Source organism: Bos taurus, chromosome 24 (genome assembly GCF_002263795.3).
Source record: "Bos taurus isolate L1 Dominette 01449 registration number 42190680 breed Hereford chromosome 24, ARS-UCD2.0, whole genome shotgun sequence".
Lineage (NCBI taxonomy): Eukaryota > Metazoa > Chordata > Mammalia > Artiodactyla > Bovidae > Bos > Bos taurus.
Genome location: NC_037351.1, coordinates 22,450,224 through 22,472,437, shown reverse-complemented (window position 1 = coordinate 22,472,437; position 22,214 = coordinate 22,450,224). Strand labels below are relative to the sequence as shown.

The 22,214-nt window shown below is 39.2% G+C and overlaps 1 protein-coding gene and 1 long non-coding RNA gene across 3 annotated transcripts in view; one reads left to right on the top strand and one right to left on the bottom strand.

The window, feature by feature from the left end:
- The window catches only part of DTNA (dystrobrevin alpha), a 451,122-nt gene that overhangs the window by 109,237 nt on the left and 319,671 nt on the right, over positions 1–22,214 (top strand). The window lies entirely within an intron of this gene.
- Positions 18,562–22,195, bottom strand: LOC112444199 (uncharacterized). The gene is made up of 2 exons (XR_003032445.2): positions 22,112–22,195; positions 18,562–21,726 (listed from the first exon to the last, which is right to left on the bottom strand). It is a non-coding gene; the product is annotated as an uncharacterized lncRNA (long non-coding RNA).

The window sequence follows — 22,214 nt, the reverse complement described above, 5'->3', positions numbered from 1 at the left end:
GAATGGACTGGTTGGATCTCCTTAGGCACTAAATACAATACGCATGAGTTGCCTCCCCTTCCTCTCTGCTTCAATTTGACATTTACACTTAACTCTGCATCTAGGAATTTTGTTCAGCTTCTACATTTCTGTTTTCCTTTAACCTTTGTGTTTTAACCTTTCTGTTTCTGTTAGCCTTTGTGTTTTAAAATGCTGTATGGTCAGTCAAAAATTGCATATGGGAAAGTTCTGCCAAGTAAATTAGTGAGCTACCTACAAAACTTCCGATCCCTAAAAAAATTAGGAACATCAGTGCCTCTCAAAACCCTTTAAACACCATCCCTCTGCTACCAATCTATCCAAATCCCTACCTTCAGGTCTCACCTAAGGAACCTTGGAAGAGATCACCTTTATATAAATAAAGAAGCTGTCACATTTTTTTGCTTACACATAGCTACATGTTGGTACCTCCATATGCCCTTACCATTAGCGTGCAAAATGAGAGCAGGTGAAAGTCTGGACAAAAGGAGCAGATTCCTTAAAACAACAACAACAATGAAGTGTGTTTCTTGAGCACACTTCAACTGTATTCTTAAACTGTGGGGGAAGAAAAGGAAACACAAATAGCCTTTAAATTTTCAAAGGTGTCTAGTTGCTGCATTGTCCATGACAAATTCCTGTTTTCTTAATATTATAGTGGTTTGGTTAATTAAACCATAATATAATACTTTTACTACTTTAGAGTACAATGAAATGAAAATCATTATTTTCTATAAGTAGCTAGCTCTTCATGGGGGCATTGGTTGACACTTCTATCTGCTATGGAATATTTCTTCTCTCTTTCTAAACTCTTTCTTCCCTCTAAAGTTAATTTCCTGTGGTTTGTTTCCTTTTCTTGATACAGTTCCATCATTATTTTCTTGTCAAGCTTTTGAACCTCGCTTTTAATCTTGACATTTTCTGATTCTAAAGATGCACAATTACTTTGAAGAGTTTTAGTATAATATGGAAGCTCTTTTATCTTCTCTGGCTAATTCACTACATACTTGATTAATTTTTTCAAAAATTTGTAAGGAAGCATTTACTTGATGGCATACATGTGTTCAAAGCTTCCCATCCAAGTGGTCCCCAAATTCAGACCCTTTAATTTTATCCAGCTGCTAGTGACCATCATCCGTGTCATCTCCAAGGATAGGCAACAAATCTGCCTTCTTCAACAAGCATTCGGTCAGATTCTAGATGTGATGATCCTTCTGATGTAGAGATTTTTCCAAACGTTACTTTGCATTTCCAACCTTCTCCTTTTCTGTTTATTGAGATTTCTTACTCTTTCCCTCCTTTACCTCCATATGAAATAGTTTTAATCTTTCCTAAAGATTGGAATTTTATTGAAATTTTTCTTCAGTACTATCTATATTTATGTTTTACTCTTCTGAAATAAATTTTAAGATCATGTTGGCCTAAGTCACTTGGGATTTAACTTTTATTGACTGTATTGTATCCTTCTTGTAACATTAATTGTCACCCCATCTTGTTCTGCATATTTAGTTTTCTTCCCCCCATTTTTCCTAGAAAGTTGATTTTAACCTCAATAAAAGTAGAACCTATTTCATTTTAAAATAAATGCTTCCAAACTCAGCATTTCAAATAAGTTTGTTTCAAGTATAACCTCCAACAAAGAGGTTTCCAGTGTTTCATATTCTTACTTAAAATCTATCATAAATTTTAACCTTTTTTTCATCTAGGACAGAAAACATTCAGTCCTGATCTTTGTCCCTATTACTACTACTACTACTAAGTCGCTTCAGTCATGTCCAACTCTGTGCGACCCCATGGACTGCAGCCTACCAGGCTTCTCCATCCATGGGATTCTCCAGGCAAGAACACTGGAGTGGGTTGCCATTTCCTTCTCCATTGTCCCCATTCAGTTCAGTTCAGTTCAGTTCAGTCCAGTCGCTCAGTCGTGTCCAACTCTTTGTGACCCCATGAATCACAGCACGCCAGGCCTCCCTGTCCATCACCAACTCCCGGAGTTCACTCAGACTCACGTCCATCGAGTCAGTGATGCCATCCAGCCATCTCATCCTCTGTCGTCCCCTTCTCCTCCTGCCCCCAATCCCTCCCAGCATCAGAGTCTTTTCCAGTGGGTCAACTCTTCGCATGAGGTGGCCAAAGGACTGGAGTTTCAGCTTTAGCATCATTCCTTCCAAAGAAATCCCAGGGCTGATCTCCTTCAGAATGGACTGGTTGGATCTCCTTGCAGTCCATGGGACTCTCAAGAGTCTTCTCCAACACCACAGTTCAAAAGCATCAATTCTTCGGCACTCAGCTTTCTTCACAGTCAAACTCTCACATCCATACATAACCACTGGAAAAACCATAGCCTTGACTAGATGGACTTTGTTGGCAAAGTAATGTCTCTGCTTTTGAATGTGCTATCTAGGTTAGTCATAACTTTCCTTCCAAGGAGTAAGCATATTTTAATTTCATGGCTGCAGTCACCATCTGCAGTGATTTGGGAGCCCAGAAAAATAAAGTCTGACACTGTTTCCACTGTTTCCCCATCTATTTCCCATGAAGTGATTGTCCCTATTAGCTTTCAGCTATTAGAAATGCAAGGATACCTGCTCATACCATCATCTCAAAGGGGAAAAAATCTCAGAGTCCTGGACCTGGCCTCATACCTGAAGGTGTAGTGCTCACAACCATTCACAGAGTCTCCAGGATAAGCCTATGGCGAGGCTGTATCGGGCTTCCCTCGTGGCTCAGTGTAAAGAAAAGTGAAGTGAAAGTCACTCAGTCATGTTCGACTCTGACCCCATGGACTATACAGTCCATGGAATTCTCTGGGCCAGAATACTGGAGTGGGTTGCCTTTCCCTTCTTCAGGGGACCTTCCCAACCCAGGGATGGAATCCAGGTCTCCTGCATTGCAGGCGGATTCTTTACCAGCTAAGCCACAAGGGAAGCCCAAGAATACTGGAGTGGGTAGCCTACCTCTTCTCCAGGGGATCTTCCTGACCCAGGAATCAAAGTGGAGTCTCCTGCATTGCAGGCAGGTTCTTTACCAATTGAGCTATCCAGGAAGCCCAGTGGTAAAGAACCCGCCTGCCATTGTAAGAAATGAGGGTTTGATTCCTGGGTTAGGAAGATCCCCTGGAGAAGGAAATGTAAACCTGCTCCAGTATTTTTGCCTGGAAAATCCCACAGACAGAGGAGCCTGGCAGGCTACAGTCCACAGGGTCACAAAAGAGTTGGACTTAACTTATTGATTGAAACAACCACAAAACTGTATGCCTGTTAGTGTGACCTCTGTGGTACCAGTGGCGGCTGCTTTGTTGCAGGTGTCCAGAGTCCTGCTGGTCACAACAAACTGTGGGAACCTAGAACATTCCACTCAGAACCAAGACAACAATTGACAAGACAAACTGGTAGGGAGGGTGTCAAGGATGTGGACGTCTTCCCTCTCACTTTTTTTGAGCTTTATTTTTTTAATTGGAGTATATTTGGTTTACAATGGTGTTGTTTGCTGTACAAGAGTGGGAGTCAGCTATAAGCATACACACTTCCCCTCCCTCCTGAGCCTCCCTCCCTCTCATTTTTGTCCCATGTTGGATCACAAAGAAAGTAGCGATATTTGTATGACTTCCAAAAGGCTGTTTCTTACCCATCCCACTTGGAAGCCACAGACAATAACCAATCCATGTATTGTCACACCTCGGAATGTTCCAAACTTGCTGGCTGTCTGGAAACTCTCCTGCCCATCTTATGTGCTAAGATCTTTTCTTTGTACCAGGCATCTAGGCTTTAGTCCAAGAGATGCATGCTGCCTTGAGATATCTCCCCTAAATGCACCCCACCCCAAGTTTGTTGCTGGTCACTAATTGTGTGTGTGTGTTGGGATGAACAGTATTAAAAGGGGTTGCTTGACTTTATATAACCACTGTAGATTTGTATTTCTCCTTTAATTCAATTTTTACTTCATGTATTTTGTATCTTTTTTATTTGTAAGTCTTCTTGATGAATTGATTTTTTTTTTTACTATGAAATGTCCTTCTTGATCCCTGATACTACACTTTGTATTGATGTCTAATATGTCCAATGTATTTTTATTATAGACATACCAACATTTTTCTGATATATCTTTTTGTTTTGTTTTACTTTCAACCAATCTGCATTTCTATATTTAAAGTGTATTTCTTTTTAAAAAGCATATAGTTTGGTCATTCTCTTTTATACTGTTTGATAATGGAGTGTTTATTCCACTTATATTTAATGTAATGTTTGCTATCATTAGGTTTAAGCCTACCATCTTGATACTTGTTTTCTCTTTGTGTCTGTTCTTTGTCATTGTGTTCCTTGTTTCTTTGCCTTCTTTGGAGTTAACTAAATGTTTTACATCCCATTTTTACCTGCTCTATTGATTTTTTAACTGTATTTCAGTGGAATTTTTTTCAGTAGTTGTTTCCTGAGATTTTACAATATGCATCTTTAACTTATTTCCTTTCTTCAAATAATATTACTTAAAGAATAGTCTTAATAACCTTACAAAAGTATAATTCCCTTTACTTATTTGCTGCCCTTATTTTTCTTTTTATCATATATTTTATTTACTCATAGGTAATAAACACAAAATACATCATTTTTGCTTTAAATAGTCATTAGGTTTTCAGATACATAGATGATCATTTTTCAAAGGTCTTTGATACTTACCTAGATATTTATTCATTTATCCATTCTAGTGCTTTTCTTTTTGTAGATCCAAGATTCCCTGAGGAATTATTTCCTTTCACCTTGTAAAAAAAGTCCTTTCCCATTTCATATAGTGCATATTTTTCATAAATACATTCTCTCAACTTTTTTTGTACAGTGGTGTGCTGGTTTCTGCTGTACAACGTGAATCAGCAATGTGAGACTCCCTCTTGAGCCTCCCTCCCGCCGCCCTATGCCACCCCTCTAGGTCATCACAGAGGGCCAAGCCGAGCTCCCCGTGCTGTGCAGCAGCTTCTGGCTAGTAGCTATTTCACACATGGTTGTGTGCATGTGTCAGTACTGCTCTCTCAGCTCGTCCCCCTCTCCTTTCCCCAGTGTGCCCACAAGTCCCTTCTCTCTGTTTGTGCCTCTATTCCTGTCCTGCAAATAAGTTCATCGGTACCATCTAGATTCTACATATATGCATTAATAGATGATATTTGTTTTTCTCTTTCTGACTTCACTCCATATGAAAGTTTCTAGGTTCATCCACATCACTCCAACTGACTCAGTTTTGTTCCTTTTACTGGCTGAGTAATATTTCATTGTATATATGTACCACATATTCTTTATCCATTCATCTGTCAGAGGACAGCTAGGTTGCTTCCATGTCTTGGGTATTGTAAATAGTGCTGCAATGAACATTGTGATATGTGTGTCTTTTTGAGATTCTCTCACTTTTGCCAGTCTTTTTTTCACCCTCATACCAAACAATACTTTTGCTGAACAGAAAAGTCTATGTTGACAGGTGCTTTCCTTCAGGACTTTGTGGTTATTTCTTTGTCTTATGGCATCCATTATTTTAGATGAAAAATCAGACATTATTCTCAGAGCAATTCTCTGAATATGATGTCTTCTTTTCTCTGGCTGCTTATAAGATTTACTTTCTGTTTCATAGCAGCTTAATTATAAAGTTCCTGAGCATGTTGTTGTTATTGGTTGGTTGGTTGGTTGGTTGATATCTTTGTTTTTCTTTAAATTTATCCTGCTAGGGTTTCACTTTGATTTTTTTGTACATAGATTGAATTCCTTCAGTTTTTGACAATACTTACCTATGATCCTCTTCAAATATTTCTTTTTCTCACATCCTTCTGAAGGTACAATTGCACATATGCCAAATCATTGAATATTGTGTTACAATCACAGATTTTCTGTTTTATTTTTCTTTTTGTTTCATTTTGGATGATTTTATTGACTTGTCTTAAATTTTACTAATCTTTTCTTCTGCTGTGTTCAGACTGTTAGTCTACTAAATGGTTCCTATATTTGTGATACTATAATTTTTATCATTTCCATTTGATTCTTTCTTATTCTATGCATATCTCTATTGAAATTCCCCAAATGTTAAATGTGTACCTCCCATTTTTCAATTTTCTAACATATTTAATATTTATCTGCTGAGTTCAGCTATTGGGTCATCTGTGGGTCTGTTTCAATTGCTTATTTTTAAATTTTCCTTAGGGGGTTACATTTTTCTGATTCTTTGTGTGCTCTATATTTTTTTTAATTATATATCAGCCTTCATGGGTAAAAGAATAGTACTTAATAATATGCCAGTAAAGGGCTGACACTTATTAATCAGGCTGCTAATACGTTTATGTGTGTGCACTGGGATTAACTGGTGTCTACGGGGGGCTGAATCAATCTAATATGAGCTAGATCTGAACCTGGGCTTTGCTACAGCCTTAAGTTCAGTTCATCATTGGTTTTAGATGTACTGAAGTAAGAAATAGGGCTTTTCCTTTAGCTACACTGAGCTTGGAAATGCCCCAGAGGTGTCTTCATACCTAGACTAACAACCAGTATTTCTGAGTGAGTGAAAGTCGCTCAGTCACGTCCGACTCTTTGCAACCCCATGGACTATACAGTCCATGGAATTCTCCAGGCCAGAATACTAGAGTGGGTAGTCATTCCCTTCTCCAGGGGATCTTCCCAACCCAGGGATCATACCCAGGTCTCCCACATTGCAGACGGATTCTTTACCAGCTGAGCCACAAAGGAAGCAATATTTCTAGGCTACAGGAAATCTCTCCCTCCTTTACACTCCAGCTCCAAACTGTTCAGGCTTAAAGACATCTTTGTTCACCATGTTGCCCTGATCTCTAGCCACTGGAGAGCTACTGCACCTCATGCACCTTGACGGGATTTTGTCTGCTCTCCTGCCCTGCCCTTGCCTGTCTCAACCACCAGTAACTCAATGAAAGCTTGCAGAAAGAGTGGACTGTCATATACAGATTCTCTCTGTGGTTGGGGTACCTCAGGATTCTCATCCATGATACCAGCCCATTTTCACCTGTTAAAAGTTTGCTAAAAATTGGGCTGGTTGTCCTTCCATCCCCGTTGCTCCCTGTTCCCATGTGGTGAGGCTGTTCTTCCTTCTTACCTTGTCCCAAGGAGTTATAGAAGCTGTAGTATTCTTCCCTCCAAGGAAGGTTCATCTCATTTTGGACATTAATTTATCTAGGTTTCTTTTGGTCTTCAGTTCTTTGGTGGGTTGTGTGCATGAGTGCTAAGTCGCTTCAGTTGTGTCCAACTCTGCAACCCCATGGACTGTAGCCTCAGGCTCCTGTGTCCATGGGATTCTCCAGGCAGGACTCCTGGAGTGGCTTGCCGTGTCCTCTTCCAGGGAATCTTCCTGATCAAGGAATTGAACTCGCTTCTCTTATGTCTCCTGCATTGGCAGGCAGGTTCTTTACCACTAGCACCACCTGTTACTTCACACCTACTGCGCTCACCTCCCCACAAACCAGCCACCCCTAAGGCTTTACATTGTGCATAGCAGAAGTAGGTCCACCTGGGAAAGCAGACCTGCAAGCAGTCTCAAGGCCTTTGGGGCAGAGTCCCAACCACCCAGAACATGCTGAAAAGAGAATTACTGATTCTTTTTCTCATTTGCAGTGCAGTGGGGAGAAACACAGGCAAAGGAGAACTAGAGCAGCAAGGCCCTCTGAGTTGTGAGGCTGAGGGCAGGGCCTTCCCTCCTTGCTTGATGGGGTCTGAGGGCAGTACTGATGATAACAGTATTTCGAAAACAGTTGAGAAAAGTTCATAGAGAGAGGGCCAATATGGAAGGAAAATCACTAAGTATGACCTTTGACTCTTTGCCTGTGGCCAACTCTTATAGCTGTAGAAATAACAGAATATATACATTTTCCCTCCAAGAGCAGAAGGAAGTTTCAATATTGATGAAATACTCTTAGAGAAATAGGGGACAGTATATCTTCTTGGAAGCTAATACTGGTTTGGCCACAACGTTTGTTTGGATTTTTCCATAAGATGTTATGGAAAAACCTGAACGAAATTTGTGGCTAACCCAGTATTTCCAGGTTGGCATTTTATAAGGAGCAGAAGTAGTGTATTAAATGAATCAAGACAAAGCTTGCTTCAAATAATGAAATATACAAACTTGGCCCACATGGTAATAGCTATGCCGACTTGAAATGCAAATCACTATCAGATTTACATTGCCTTCTAATCAGAGGCAACCACAGAACAACTGCTGTGATAAACTTAAGGTAATTTACTTGAGTTCTGAGTTAATTGATAGTTTAGGCAGAACTTCAGTTACAAAAGAAATTTATTTTCACTTTCTAAGATGCATAATTTTTACATGTGAAGGAATTATTTATAATTATAACATTTAATTCCACAGATATATAATGAAAGTTTTAATGTAAGGGACTACAACCAACTTCAGAATAAAAAGATAACTTTAATTAAGAGTTATTCTTCACTGTGTCTGTTCTTCACTGTGTCTGTTATCAGAGAAGACAATGGCACCCCACTCCAGTACTCTTGCCTGGAAAATCCCATGGATGGAGGAGCCTGGTAGGCTGCAGTCCATGGGGTCGCTAAGAGTCAGACATGACTGAGCGACTTCACTTTCACTTCTCACTTTCATGCATTGGAGAAGGAAATGGCAACCCACTCTAGTGTTCTTGCCTGGAGAATCCCAGGGACGAGGGAGCCTGGTGGGCTGCCGTCTATGGGGTCGCACAGAGTTGGACATGACTGAAGTGACTTAGCAGTGTCTGTTATAGATAACTGGATACTTAGCTGGGATTTAGCTGTCATTGTAGCACTGGATATAGTGTAGAAAAGTATGAAATACTATGTTACTTCCCTGCATACATGCACAAATGCTGAATTCATTGGAATCATTTTGGAAAGAGTTGAGAGAATCTGTTTCTTTTTTACAGCAACTCTGAAGAGTGAAGGAAAAGAATTGCAGGATATGTGGTGAATGGAACATGTAATTAATTCTACTCTCTTCCTCCCAACGAAATGATAGTAAACAAAAAATTCTCACTAGAATAAAAAAAAAAGAAGAAGAAGAACAGGAGAGCATAGAATACAGACAGCTATTGACACAGTATTTGGAAAGTGGAAAGGGAATGGCTCAGTGGTACTTGATTTAGCTGAGCAGAGATGTGGAAAGCCAGGTGCCTGCGGAGGAGATAAGACAGAAATGGAGACTCCCTCAAATCCTGGAAAGGCTCAAAAACTAGGAATACAAGGGTAGTGAAGCTGGAGTTAATGAGTGGGGCCAAAAACAGAACTTGGTTGAAAGTCTTCAAAGGAGTAGTTGGACTTCCAAATCGCCGCCTCCACCCTCTGCAGCCTGGCAACTCCCTATCCCTCATCTTGCAGGAGACCTGGTGGGAAGGGGCAGGTGTTATTTTCTGGACTGAGTTAACTAGAGAGGCTACAGACACAGCAGTCAGTGGGGGCAAGGTGTGACACCGAAATCTATTTAATCTGGTAGATTAAATGGAAATCTGTATGCTGAATAGTGATAAACTTGCCTCAATTTCAAGCCTTTTTTAGGGGGTAAAAAACTATTTTATTATTTATTTGTCTGAATTGGGTCCTAGTTGATGCATGCAGGATCTTTCACTGTGGCTTAGTTGCCCTGCAGCATGCGGGATCTTAGTTCCCTGACCAGGGATGGAACCTGTGTCCCCTGCATTGGAAGGCAGACTCTTAGCCACTTGACTACTAGAGAAGTCCCATTTTTTACCCAGCTTTGCTTCCAGGACACTGGCAACTGAGTTTATCCCTCCTAAATAGGACACTGGAGGGGACTTCTCTAGAGTATCTGAGTATCCACAGGGTTCTGGGAAATCTAGTTACCCTTGAGGATGTTGCAGTGAAAGCTCGGCTTGGTCTGATCACTTTATGGTAAACTCCTAGTGCCTGTAACACAATGGTTTGGCAGATAGCAAAGGAATATCAGCTGTGGCAGCATGTCTCTAACATAAGAGAGACCAAAATAAACAAACAAGAAATTGAAGGAAACAAAGATTGCAGGGAATAGATGAAAGCTTTTTTCAAAAGCCTGAAATGTATGTACTCACTGATATTAGAAAAAAAATTGTCCATGAAATAAAACGTGGTGTTATGAAAAACTATTAGAGCTAAATGGAATCCTTAGAAATTAAGCATATGTTAGTAGAAATAGAATATTCAGCAGAAGAGAGATGAGCAATTATTCCAGAGATGAGGTGGTAGAAAGATGGATACATGAGAAAAGATAGTAAATTTAGGGGGTCCGTCTAAGGGGGTCCAACATCCAATGAAAATAAATTTAGTTTCAAAATGAAAGAACAGAGAAAATAGACCTCAGAAAGTGCTTACAAGTAAAATAAAAATATTTCCCCAGAATTGGAGATGAATAAAGGTGCCTTAAGTTTCAAACACAGTCAATGAGGGGATGGTGGAATGGGGGGGTCCACACCAAGTATACGGTCATGGGGTATTAGAACATCAGAGATAAACAGGAAACAATATTTGGATGAGGGAACAGAATGATTTCTAAATAACAGCACTAGGAACTACAAGAAAGTGAAGACGTTCCTTGAAATTTCTTAGCAAAAAGTATTTCTAAACAATGAATTCTGTAGCAAGCTAATCATTAATGGAAGAAGAGAATAAGGATATTTTCATGCATTCAAGTTCTCCAAAACTATATTTGTCCTGGGCATCTTTCTCTGGAAACTGCTAGAAATTATGCTTCTCTGACCCCCAACCATGGGGCAGTTCATCAAGAAGGAGAGAGCAAAGAATCTAGCAAAAAAATCAATACCCAAGAAAGGCAAAAGCCAGTCCCACCATGACAGTACAGAAGCTAATGTTACAAAAAGAACCCCTGATGTGAAGTTGGGCAGGGAGAGGATATGCAGAAAGAATAGTTGATGTATTTGTTGGTATTAAGAGAAATATTGCATGTCTATTGGAGAGTCTAAAAAAAGAATAATGATGGGCAGGTAAAAAATTAAGCAAAAAAAAAAAATATGACAGAAATACCAATGTCAGGAAAAATAAAAATGTGTAAAATAAAGGAAATGCACTCTTAGATCCCATGTAGTTTACGTGTGAACGATGTATGTGCATGCATGCTGAGTTGCTTCAGTCGTACCTGACTCTTTGCAACCCTGTGGACTGTAGTCTGCCAGGCTCCTCTGTCCATGGGATTCTCCAGGCAAGAATACTGGAGTGGGTTGCCATGCCCTCCATAGCCAAAATAATGTAATCACTGAAATTGTTGTGTAATAAAGTTGGGAGAATTAAGGAAAGTTGTGTGTGTGTGTGTGTGTGTGTGTGTGTGTGTATGTATAAATGAGAAGGAGGGAGAGAGAGGTTGAGATGACACATGCTGGAGGCAGTGTGTATAAGAACTAAATCCTTATCTTCCATAATAGGATGATGATGAATAATATCAATATTCGAAAAAAAAATGTTTTTAAGATGTACAAGAGCATCATTTAGGAATATAAAGGAATTGTCATAATTAACAGTTACAAGTTAAAGGTGATTGTCCCTGGGATTCAAGGGTGAGGAGGGGTGGAATGGAATTGGGATGGCACATTCTTTTAAGCTCTGTCATTCTATATGGTTTTTAGAAAATATGTGCGTACTTTTTTAATGTGTTAAAGTTACAGTTTTAAAATAAAATGAATATGCTCTGGTACTCAGTGATTTTAAGCTGTGTTTCCAAGATGCCTGCAGCAGAAACTGTGTCTGGAAGAGATAGCAGGGTGAGTGGGACCCCAGGTCCCACCTTAGTTTCTGCTGAAGGAGCTATGCTTTGTCACTGTTAAATTTCAGTGAACTATTTCCTTTAAACAAATGGTTCCCTAATGAAACAAGGCCAACCCAACAAAAAAGTGTGAAAAGCACTGATGAGCCACGTGCTTATCTGGAGGAAAACTGCTCCCAAATAAATACAGTAAATCCCCTACGTATGAAGGAGTTGTGTTTCAAGAGTGCATTCATAAGTCCAATTGTTTGTAAGTCCAACAAAGTTAGCCTAGGTACCCAACTAACAAAATTGGCGATATAGTACTCTACTGTAATAGGTTTACAAAACTCTTCACACAATACATAAAAAACAAAAAAACATTTTAAATTTTATAGTTAAGCCCCTTGAAAATTACAGTAGCACAGTACAACAGTTGGCATACCAGGACACATTCTCATCTTTGAAAAGTCCCCTGCGTAAAACCTTGAAGATTCATATGTAGGGGACTTACTGAAAGTCAAATATAATGATCACCAGACTCCATGTGGCTTGTCTATAATCTTTTGTGATGTATAATAGAATCGTCCTATTTCCAATTCTTGATAAATCTCCAGAAGCTTCGAGTGGAACCAATATGAACTGTACATGTGATTATGAAAATGTACACTGAAGTGATGACATTAACTACGTTTTCATGTTGCTCCCAAACCAAATGGCACCCTCATTTCTTGAAAGGCATCAAATATGCTCATGCTGCCAGAGCTCAAATAGTGATATAATAAGGTATATCTGTCTGTCCTTAGGATGAGGTTGGATATTCTAGTTTTGCCTAGTGATTGTGATATATTTGTGATTATGCTCTAACTAGGGTTGCTTTTGGTCCCACAAAGGAAAAATACCCCTGCTGCTGCTGCTGCTGCTAAGTTGCTTCAGGTCAGTTCAGTTGCTCAATCATGTCCGACTCTTTGCGACCCCATGAATTGCAGCACGCCAGGCCTCCCTGTCCATCAGTCGTGTCCAATTCTGTGCGACCCCATAGACGGCAGCCCACCAGGCTCCTCTGTCCCTGGGATTCTCCAGGCAAGAACACTGGAGTGGGTTGCCATTTCCTTCTCCAATGCATGAAAGTGAAAAGTGAAAGTGAAGTCACTCAGTCATGTCCGACTCTTTGTGACCCCATGGACTGCAGCCTACCAGGCTCCTCCATCCATGGGATTTTCCAGGCAAGAGTATTGGAGTGGGGTGCCATTGCCTTCTCTGAAAATGACCCCTACCCCAGCTTAAAGGGAAAGGTACAAGTAAAATCTCTACTTTTAAAAATGGAAGATAAATGTATATCTTTCATAAATCTGGAGTGTTGATTCTATCCTGGCCTATAGAGCTTCTCTAAACAAACAAAAAAAAGGTACTTAACGTAGTGAGTTTGATTTGGGGAAAGATCAAATGCTGAAATAGATACTACTTCTGAGAAAGTTACTCCCTCATCAACCAGTGTCTTTCTCTCTTCCCCTTCCACCACTTGCACACAACTTGAAATGTTGTACCTCTTTTGTGGGCTTCCATTATTTCTCAATCTAAAATAACTTAAGAACTTTTTTGAAAAATAGCTACATATAATTTTTATAAAGTTTATATAAATAGGATATAAAATATACTTATTCATTTCATGTATTTTACACATTCTTATGTCTCATTTTATGTTGACAAGACTCTTGGAAATTTGTATGATTGTTCACATTGTAGAGATGAGGAAATAGTGGCTGTTGAAATTCGATCTGTCCCAGGTTGCACAGCTAGCAGAGAGAAACACACACACACACACAAATCTGTATTTTCTGATTACCATTCTACTTGGGCCAAACACCTCTTAATTAATAAAAAAGACTAATCTTTATCAAAAGAATACACATAACATAAAAAATTCCAGACTACACACACAGCATGACCGACGAATCCTGATTTGCCTGGTAATTTCCTCATTTAGTCCTCTTCATACTGGGATGGTTGGTCGCCTTACCTGTAGTGCTCAGCCTAAGAGGCTGTAATAGCTATTTTTTATGGGAACTAAGAGAGATACAAGAAATGAAATGCAAGTAGAGAAAAATGATCAAGATATTTATTTAGACAAGGCTGAAGATGATTTCTGACCCATATCAAAGAAAATCAATTTTAGCAACCACGGCAGTACCACAAAACAATTACCACAACTTTTCAAAAACTTTCATATAAGTAAATTTATCTGTAGCTTCAAGATTCCTGTCAATATCCGAAAGACACACAAATATGACACTACCAGATCTTGAAACATAAAATGTTCCAAAAGAAGAAATCACATTTTAAACACAGCGGTGTGTCCATGTCCATCTCAAACTCCCTAACTATCCCTTTCCCCCTTCCTTTTCCCCTGGCAAACATAAGTTCAGTTCTCTAAGGCTGTGAGTTTGTTTCGATTTTGTAAGTAAGTTCATGTGTATCATTTCTTTTTAGATTCCACATATAAGGGATGTCATACTATAAGTTTCCTTCACTGTCTGATTTATTTCATTCAGCCTGACACTCTCTAGGTCCATCTATGTTCCTGCAAATGTCATTATTTCATTCTTTTAAATGGCTGAGTAATATTCCATTGTATATATGTACCACGTCTTCTTTATCCATACCTCTGTTGATGGACACTTCTTCCATGTCTTGGCTATTATAAATAGTGCTTCAGTGAACACGGGTGCGTGTTTCCTTTTGGATCTTGTTTTCCTCCAAATATATGCCCAGGAGTGAGATTATAGTGTCATATGGTAGCTCTATTTTGTTTTTCAAGGAACCTGTGTACTGTTCTCCATAGTGGCTGTACCAATTTACATTCCCACCAACAGTAGAGGAGGGTTCCCTTCTCTCCACACCCTCTCCAACATTTACTACTTGTGGATTTTTTGGTGATAGTCATTCTTGCTGGTGTCAGGTGATTTCTCATTGAGGTTTTGATTTGCATTGCTCTAATAATTAGCAATATTGAACATCTTTTCATGTGTCTCTTGGCCATCTGTATGTCTTCTTTGGAGAAATCCCTGTTTAGGTCTTCTGCCCATTTGTTTATTGATTTATTTGTCCTGATGCTGTTAAGTGTAATGAATCATTTGTAAATTTTGGAGACTAATCCCTTGTCAGTCTCATCATTTGCAAATATTTTCTCCTAGTCTGTGGGTTGTCTTTTTGTTTTATTTCCTTTGCTGTGCAAAAACTTTTGAGTTTAAGTAGGTCCCACGTGTTTATTTTTGTTTTCATTTCCATTATTCTGGGAAATGGATTGAAAAAGATATTGCTGTAGTTTATGTCAGAGAGTATTCTGCCTGTGTTTTCTTCTAGGGGTTTTATAGTGTTTGGTCTTATATTTAGGTCTTTAATCCATTTTGAGCTTATTGCTTATGTTTGTGTATAGTGTTAGAATGATCTAATTTCACTTTTTTACATATAGCTATCCAGTTTTCCCAGCACCATTTGTTGAAGAAACTGTCTTTCCAATATTGCGTAGTCTTGCCTCCTCTGTCATATATTAATTGACCATAGGTGGATGAGTTTATTTCTGAGTTTTCTGTCCTGGTCCATGGATCTATATTTCTGTATTTGTGCCTGTACCATGCTGTTTTGATGACTGTAGCTTTGTAATATAGTGTGAAGTCAGGGAGCATGATTCCTCCAGCTCTGTTTTTCTTTCTCAAGATTGCTTTGACTATTCTGGGTCTTTTGTGTCTCCATACAAATTTTTATGTTTTTTGTTCTAGTTCTGTGGAAAATGCCAGTTTTAATTTGATAGAGACTGCATTGAATCTTTGCATTGCCTTGGGTTGTACAGTCATTTTGACAATATTGATTTTTCCAATCCACAAACATGGTATATCTTTCCATCTGTATCTTTTTTGATTTTTTTCATTAGCATCTTATAATTTTCTGAGTACAGGTCTTTTGTTTCCTTAGGTATGTTTATTCCTAGGTATTTTATTCTTTTGGATGCAGTGACAATGGAATTGTTTCTTGTATTTCTCTTTCTGATCTTTTGTTGTTGGTGCATAGAAATGTAACAGATTTCTGTGTATTAATTTTGTAGCTTCAACTTTACCAAATTCATTTATGAATTCTAGTAGTTTTCTGGTAGCATCTTTATGATCTTGTATGTATAGTATCATGTCAACTGCAAACAATGACAGTTTAAATTCTTCTTTTCCAATTTGGATTTCCCTTACTTCTTTTTCTTCTCTAATTGCTATAGCCTGGACTTCCAAAACCATGTTTCATAGTGGTAAGAGTGGACATCCTTATCTTGTTCCAGATCTTAGAGGAAATGCTTTCAGCTTTTCACCATTGAGTATGATGTTACCTGTATATTTGTCCTATAAGGCCTTTATTATGTTGAGATACAGTCCCTCTATGCCCACTTTCTGGAGAGTTTTTATCATAAATGGGTACTGAATTTTGTCAAAAGCTTTTTCTGCATCATTGACATGATCATATTGATTTTTGTTCTTCAGTATGTTGATGTGGCATATCATATTGATTGATTTGTGGATATTGAAAAATCCTTGCATCCCTAGGTTGAATTCCACTTGATCATGGTGTATAATCTTTTTAATGTATTATTGGACATAGATTGCTAGTATTTGGTTGAGGATTTTTGCACCTACATTTATCAGTGATATTGACCTGACCTGAAAAAAAGTTTTATTTTTTGTATCTTATCTGTGCCTGGTTTTGGTATCAGGGTGATGATGGCCTCATAGAATGAGTTTGGAAGTTTTCCTTCCTCTGCAATTTTTTTTGAACAGTTTCAGAAGGATAGCTGTTAACTCTTTCCCAAATGTTTAATAGAATTTGCCTGTGAAGCCATCAGGTCCTGGACTATTGTTTGTTGGGAGTTAATCAACAAGGACCCACAGTATAGCACTTGGAATTCTGCTCAATGTTATGTGGCAGCCTGGATGGGAGGGTAGTTTGAGGGAGAGTGGATACATGTATATGTATGGCTGAGGCCCTTCACTGTTTACCTGAAACTATCACAACATTGTTAATCAGTTATACCCCAATACAAAATAAAAAAGTTTTAAAAAAGAAAATGACAAGCGAAATGAAAAAAAAAGAACAAGAAGAAATCACAAAACACACAGCCAGATATCCTAGGATCAGATATCCTAATCCCCCCCTTAGATCTGGTGTCTTCAAAGACTACCACATCCAAACATGCTATTCCCCAGTCTGCTGAGCAGTCTGGTCCCTGTTTCTCTGGTGTGCCAGATGCTCTTCCCCGCCTCCCTTCCCTGTTCTCATTGGTTCCTTTAAGATCACTCTTTTTCTTGAGTATTTCTCTCCACGCCCTTTCTTTATATCAATATAAGCCCCTTTAAGCTTCTTCATTTGTGTCTCTTTCCACATTGGATAGCCTCCCCAATTCCTTCTCACCTCCCAGCCCAAAATTCCCAACCCACTGGCCACACAAGAGATCCTGAGAAGAAAAATATAGTTAAGTTCCCTTTGTACAAACGAGTTCCATTTCAGAAGGACAATTATAAGTCCAATTCATTCATAATGAAGCAAAGTTAGCCTAGGTACCCAACTAACACAACTGGCTATATAGTACTGTACTATATTGGGTTTATAATACTTTTCACACAGATAATACATTAAAAAAAAAACAGAAAATAAAGCAAACATTTTTAATCTTAACAGTACAGTACTTTGAAAAGTATAGTACAAGAGCTGGCATACAGGGGCTGGCATCAGTGAAAAAGGCAAGAAGAGTTGCTGACTGGAGGAGGGAGAGGAGGTGAAAGATGGTAGAGCTGAAGGATCATAAGCATTAGGAAACGGAGGGCAAGCTGCATGTGACAATGTACGCCAGACATGTAAACTAACTTCCATGTGAACATAGGTTCACATCTTTGAAAGTTCATAACTTGAGAGTTCGTATGTAGGGGACGTAACGTAGAGGTGCCTCTCCAAAGACAAAGAGGAGACAGAGAATGAGAAAGGACTGCAGTTACTTTTATTTGAATATTGTGTGTGTGTGTGCCCATAAATCATTTTGATAGGGTTCCTTCTGGTCTTAATCTTTCTTTCCTGGGCCCACAGATGTTCTAATACAGTTGGTGTATGATGGTGCCTGTATGTTTAGATGCTATCATTTTTAACCTAAGCCTTAACCCATGTCTTTCTGTTGTCATCAAACAATCATTGTCTCCAGTTTTTCTCCATCAAATATGATATTGTAGTTAGTAAATTTATACATATGGTGCTTTCCATAATTAGGGCTATTTTCATACCATAAGCATTCAAAAATGAATGCCCATGACATCCAATTTTGAAGTTGATTGGCATTTAATAAGATTATACAGAGCAAGCTGTTGCTTTGAAACCCTTCCATATCTGTTGTTCGAGTCCCTATATGTATAGTTTTTCTATTTTTTTTTTTTCTTGGGCAGTGTCTATTTTAACTTCTTTTCAACAACTACTACTTGGGTTTATTATTTTTTTCTGCAGGGGAAAAAATAACATGGTTTATCCCCTCCCTCACAAAAAACAAACTCACCTTTTTAAAATTTATTTTAATTGGAGGATAATTGTTTTACAGTGTGTTGGTTTCTGCTGTTCAACGACATGAATTGGCTATAAATATATGTGTCCCCTCCTTCTTGAGCCTCCCTCCCACCCATCCCCCATCCTGCCCTTCCAGGTTGTCACAGACAAACTCACTTTTGCATAAAGAATGTCTTAATCCATTCAGGCCACTGTAACAATATACCATGGATTGAGTGGCTTATACACAACTGAAATAAACAATGGAAATTTATTTCTCACAGTGTGAAGGCTGGAAGTCCAAAATCAAGATGCCAACAGATTTGGTGTTTGATGAGGGCCTGCTTCCTGGCTCATTGAAGGCCATCTTTTTGCTGTGTTGTCTCCAGTGGAAGAGATGAAGAAGCTCTCTGGAGTCGGGCACTAATCCCATTCGTGAGGATTCCACCCTTGTGACCTAAGCACCTCCCAAAGGCCCCCAATACTGTCCTATCACGTGAGAGGTTAGGTTTCAACATACAAATTTTGGGGGACACAAATATTTGGTCTATAGCAAATAGTGTATTTTTTTTTTCAAAATAATAATATATGAAAGACAAAATCATCCACAAAACTATCATCATGAGAATACAGTCTTTGTCAGCTTAAGCCTAGTGTCTTAAGGATGCTAGAGAAGAAAAAGCAAAGGGACCATTTGCTTTTCATTGTCCAGATTTTTCACACACAGATGCTTCACAGATCAGCTAAGACCTAAGTCTAAACACCTTGTTCACCCTGCAAGGAGACTGCTACCAGCCTTTGCCATACACAGAACTGAGCTAAGACAATCTATTTCTGGAGAATGGAGCAGATTAACTGCTTATTCATGATAAATCAAGGGTATTTGATTTGCTTGTTACATGCCCAGTTTTCTTTGGAAGAAAGCCCTGGAAGCTATTTTTCTGATCAAATCCTAACTCTCTTGTTAGTGCTTTTGAAAGAGAAAAATAACATTTACTCATGATAAAGACTGAGTTCTAGCCATTATAAATCTTATCAACTGCCTTGTGAAGGTTAAGGGGGGAAAAAAGAGGGAAAAAAAATTCCTGTGTGTTCATTCAACCTTGGGTTTGGACTCAGGCTACCACTACTGTTGCAAACGTTCTGGAATTTCTGTCATTGAAACAGATGAAAATATAAAAAGAGATAAAGTTGGAACCTAAGGAGATATTTGGCTGATGCATGTTGCACTATACGGAATGGTCAGGAAGAATTCAATAAAGAAAATTGTTATAGTTTACTAGTTAATATGAAATATTAGAAATCCTTAAAATTTTATTTTCTTTTATTTCTCTTTAGAAGCCAGCAAGATCAGTAAAAATAAACTTAGAAGAATTTGCCATGTTGATATTTAGAGTCATTTACTCACACAGACCCAAAATGTATAATAATCTTTTTTTTTTTTTTTTTGCTTCAATGAAGGTGAAAATTTAAAGTGTTAGTTGCTCAGTCCTAACTCTTTGTGACTCCATGGACTGTAGCTCACCAGGCTCCCCTGTCTATGGAATTCTTGACAAGAATACTGGAGTGAAGTTGCTTAGTCGTGTCCGACTCTTGCGACCCCATGGACTGCAGCCTACCAGGTTCCTCTGTCCATGGGATTTTCCAGGCAATAGTACTGGAGTGGATTGCCATTTCCTTCCCATGGGATCTTCCCGGCCCAGGGATCGAACCTGGGTCTCCTGCATTGTAGACAGTTGCTTAACCGTCTGAACCACCAGGGAAGTAAGAATACTGGGGTGGGTAGTCATTTCCTTCTCCAGGGGACCTTCTCAACCCAGGAATTGAACCTGGGTCTCCTGCACTGCAGGCAGATTCTTTACCATCTGAGCCACCAAAGAAGCCCTCAGTAAAGTACTCAGTGCCTGGTATACCTTCCATATAATCTTTTGGTTAATGGCTAGAAAAGAGATATAATTTTCCCTGCTAGTCATCAAATTAAATGCAAACATACTAATCTAAAATGAGAGCCTACCTATAACTATTTTCCTTAGGTTAAAATATACACTTTTACACCAGCAATTATTTGCTTGCTTCAACAAACGTTTCTTGACTTTCAGTGGTGCTAGTGTTCCCTGGAGGAGAAGGCAATGGCAAGCCACTCCAGTCCTCTTGCCTGGAAAATCCCATGGACAGAGGAACCTGGTAGGCTGCAGTCCATGGGGTCGCACAGAGTCGGACACGACTGAAGCGACTTAGCAGCAGCAGCAGCAGTGTTCCCTGGAAGGTACAGCATGAGTGAATAGTGTGGCCGATGTGAACCAGATGGCCTGCCGCCAGCTCTGTCCACTCTTCTTAGGTCACATGTGTTTAGACACCATCCATTAGCCTTGGGGAGCAGCCTTTTGATAGAGGAAAGAAGAATCACAAAGACAGAGATGTGTGCTCTCTGGGTGACTGGTTATTTCTATTTATTTCTGAAGTCATTCAGATGCCCTTATCTATCAACAGTACACAGAGCCTGAAATGTCTCTTAGTTAATCAGCTTGGGAATAAGCATAAGGAAAGTTTCTTCCTCCTCTCCCTCCTTCTTTTAATCTTTTTTTCTAAAGGACATCTAGTAATGGAATAAGGAGTGAGCAGGTTGGTAGCATGCCAACCTAGATGGGGCATGAGAATATCAAAGAAATAAATTAGTAATATGATGCCAGTTCATCAGGTTCCCTAAAATGGGCTTCTTCAGATGTGGTACAAGATCACCTAGAACAGAACATTTAAAACCAACCACAAACAAAGAGAAAGCTTTCTCTTTGGAGTCAACCTCCTGCCGTTAGGTATTTTCGAGACTTCTGCACAAGTTGCAGGGAGCAGCTGCAGCCACACCACCACCCTGAGCCCAGCCAGCTGACGGTTGCCTAGAGTTGGCAGTGACAGCCAGATGAGATCTGGAAACCCCAAGACGCCGGGGTTGTGGTTTGTCTGATTGCTGCAATTATTAACATAAATCCTCTATCAAGCCTTTCAAGAAGTCGGTCTGGTCCATAACGTGGCATGTAATACACTCGCTGTTGAGAACACGGTGAGGTAACATGTCTTCAGCACAGCAGATCTTTTGACCCCAGTGACCACAAAATAAATATGAAACACAATTTTAGGAGTCATGATTTGAAGGGAACTCCACAATATTAATTCTTGTCAGTTCCTGTGTGAGAAAATGTGTTTTTCCCTTCATTTCCATTCACTCGGTTTTCCTTTGTTCAGACATGTGTGTGTGACTATGGGGTGTGGGGTTGTATTGTACATGGCCACACACACACACACACACACACACACAAACTTTTTTTTTTTCCCCCAGTCCTCATCAAAGTTTACAAGACAGTTTTGGACAAGAAGACTTGACGCGGAGATAGAAACATTTCTTGCACCCTCTTCTGCTGTCTGCAATACAAAATATAGGACAGCTGAAAGCAGTTTGTTTGTTTGTTTTCACGTTTCCTATGAGCAAGGTTTTTTCTCACAGAAAATCCACAGACCTCATAGTTGCCGTGCAGAATATTAGAGGCAGCATGACCATTTCTTCCTGTAACAAGTTCCAATGCATTTACTAATAAGGAAATTCAGCTTTTCACAAAAGATGCGCCATCTCACTTTTTTACTGCATCCATAGCCATTTGGGGTAAAATTATAGGTGAATATCCAAACTTAAATGTGTACAACAACAAAACTATTTGTCACGCTCCCAGATATTTCCCTGGTGTCTCCTCAAAGTTCGGGGGAAGAAAAAAAAATCTCAGAAAACTTAACTTGTTTGTATTCTGCCTACCTGGGAAGTTTTTCACGCTGAGTAACAGAATACAACTCGAGCTGCCTTGCTTTCTGCTTCCAGGAATGCCAATCAGAGAACATTCTTTTTCAGACAGCCAAGT